We start from the raw sequence: 2,794 nt of genomic DNA, 5'->3' as shown, positions 1-2,794 counted from the left end.
ACCCACATGTTTCAAAAAACAGACATTCTGGATTAAATTTGCCTGAAGAAGACTCAATGCAAACTAAATTCCAACTGCATGTCACAAAACATGTAAATTAAAAATAAAAGGAATATTGAGAGTAAAATCAAGGTGAAGAAAGAAGAGCTGAGTACCTCATAATGATAGTAGACCTGATAAAATCAACTTTAATACAGAGAGCCTTAGAAATAAGTAAACAACATAAACAAGAAACAGTATTATTGTGAAATTCAGTAGAAAAATTCATGCATTACAGGCAGTCTTACTCCCAGAGCTTATTTTGACAAGATGCACATTTCCTCTGAAAGAGATGTGAGTCATAGGTAAGAAAAAGTCAGAAGAGACTTCAAGACAACCCCAGTGAGAACAACTGGCTTTGGGGGAGAAAGTAGTGAATCTGAAGAATACAGAAAAGTATCCAAGAGGAAGGGATGTCTAAGAAAGACCTCATGTAGACCACTTTATCTCCCAGACTGATCCTGCCAAAGTTAGAAGCAGCCTGGGAAATAGGAGCAAAGGTAAGCCATAAGTCATATAAAGAAGCAGTCCCCTCCCCACCCCACCCTAAACACACACATTCACTGTGAACAACTTTCAGCAACTCTGGACTCCAAAAAGCCATGACTGTAAAGCCAAATGGATGTTGAGGTCTTTGTTTCCTGTGCTTAGTAAGTTCCAAACTGAACTTTTTGGTCATTTGTCTCTTCTTAGTGGCTAGAAGTGACCACAAGGGTATTATTATTATTATTATTATTGTTATTATTATTATTACAGACCAAAAGAATCAAGGAGTTTTCCTACTTTCAGAAGTATGGAGAAAAATTGCCTCTCAAAATGGGGTTTGATTGAACATCAAATGAGTAAATGAACTCATTCATACTCATCCATGAGTCCTTTGGTTTTAACATCCATGAAGGATGAATAAAAATAGAAATACTACATATCAGAGTTTGTATGTAAATTTTAGAAAAGGAATGCTTACATTGAAAAAGAAGAAACTTATTAAAGTGTACAAAATAATCCCAAAGAAAATATAATCAAAGCACAAATAACAAAATTAGTGAAAGAATAATTTTTAATAACTGTGATGATCAACAAAGCCTAAAGTTAATCCTTTTAAAAGATTAACAAAATAGACAAACTACTGATGGGATGTATTAAGAAAAAAGACATGTTAGAAGTGAAAAATAGGATAAACACCAAAGAATATTCAAAGACACTAAATATAAGGGTGAATAACAGAAATAATTTTATGCCAGTTTGTTGAATGTCTATACCCTTAAAAGGCATGTCAAAAAGAGAAATAAATCCTAAGTCAATAGCAATAAAAGAATTGAGGGACTAGCTGCATGACTCAGTTGGTAAGGTGCTTGCTATGCAAGCATGAGAGCCTAAGCCTAGCACCCTAGCACACATGGTGGCTCTGTATGGTGGCTCTTTGTGGATGAAAACAGACCATAAGATATCAGTGAACAGGCTATCTAGCTGAAAAATACTGTTCCTCAGGTTCAGAGAGAGACCCTATCTCAAAAACTGAGAGGAAGAATGGGAGAGGAAAAGGACTATCATCAACATATGGCCTACACATAATACATATGCACAAAAATATTTCAGTCAGTAGGTAAAAAACTCTAAAAGATAACATGGGAGCTGGAGAGATGGCTTAACAACTTAAGAACACTTGTTGCTCTTGCAGAGGATCTGGATTCAGTTCCTAGCAACCACATAGTGGCTCACAACTGACCTGTAACTCTAGATCCATGGGACCTGACAATTATATACATATAACATTATATGTTATATATATTTTGAAAGAAAATTAGATAACTTCCAGGTGGACACACAGGCAAGATATGCAGCATTCTTCAACATTTTGTATTGGCTGAACCTTGGCAGCAAAGTCTCATAAAGGTCCAGTGTCAAATGGAATTAGAAGTCAATGTCATCATTCTATGCAAATATTCCAAGTAAAATATTAGTCAACTGATTTTTACTCTGGATAGTAATATTAATGCATGGATAATCAAATAGAACTTCTCTCAAGAATTGAGTACATTTTAAAATAGGAAAATTTAGCAATTCAATTTACCACATTAATAGAATAAAGTAGAATTATGAGAGCATCTCAATGGGCAGAAAAATGTTTTATGATTTAATTCAATATTAGCAGAATGTGTTATAAGTAAACTCCTGTTCTAACTAATGGTGGAATGTTAGGTGGTGTTCATTTGAAACCAGAGTGTGATGTCTATTGTTACTTCTAGTCAACGTTGAACTAATCGTTCTAATAAACCAATGTTGAATGTAAGTTATATGATACCAGAAACAAATCAGAAAAGCCATTGTTAAAGAAAACGTAGACAAACTTTTAGAATGAGAGGGTTATTGGGGAGCACAAGCCAACGATATTCTTACTCAGCAAAACAAATTTGATAATATAATTTAAATAGGCTTTTTACACTTCCTAATACACTAACTTCTAAACCTTAATAGTCTAAAATATATGGAAGATATTTATAAGGTAATAATAAAACTTGAAAATTTCCAGTAAAGAGGGACCTATCATAGAAGAAAACTCCATATGCTAAAATGTGGAGCAGTTCTTTGCCAAGTTACTGACTAGGATTTCCCTAAGACATTAACAGTGGGACTGTAAGGATTCAGATGAAAGTGTAGGTGAAAAATGGTGAGGGCAATGTTGGTAAGACATGAAAGGGATATTTAATAAACAGTACTAGACCTAACATTGTAAAGCTAAGTGTAAAATGCAAAT

The sequence above is a fragment of the Meriones unguiculatus genome, chromosome 3 (genome assembly GCF_030254825.1).
Source record: "Meriones unguiculatus strain TT.TT164.6M chromosome 3, Bangor_MerUng_6.1, whole genome shotgun sequence".
Classification (NCBI taxonomy): domain Eukaryota; kingdom Metazoa; phylum Chordata; class Mammalia; order Rodentia; family Muridae; genus Meriones; species Meriones unguiculatus.
This window is presented reverse-complemented; position numbering follows the sequence as displayed.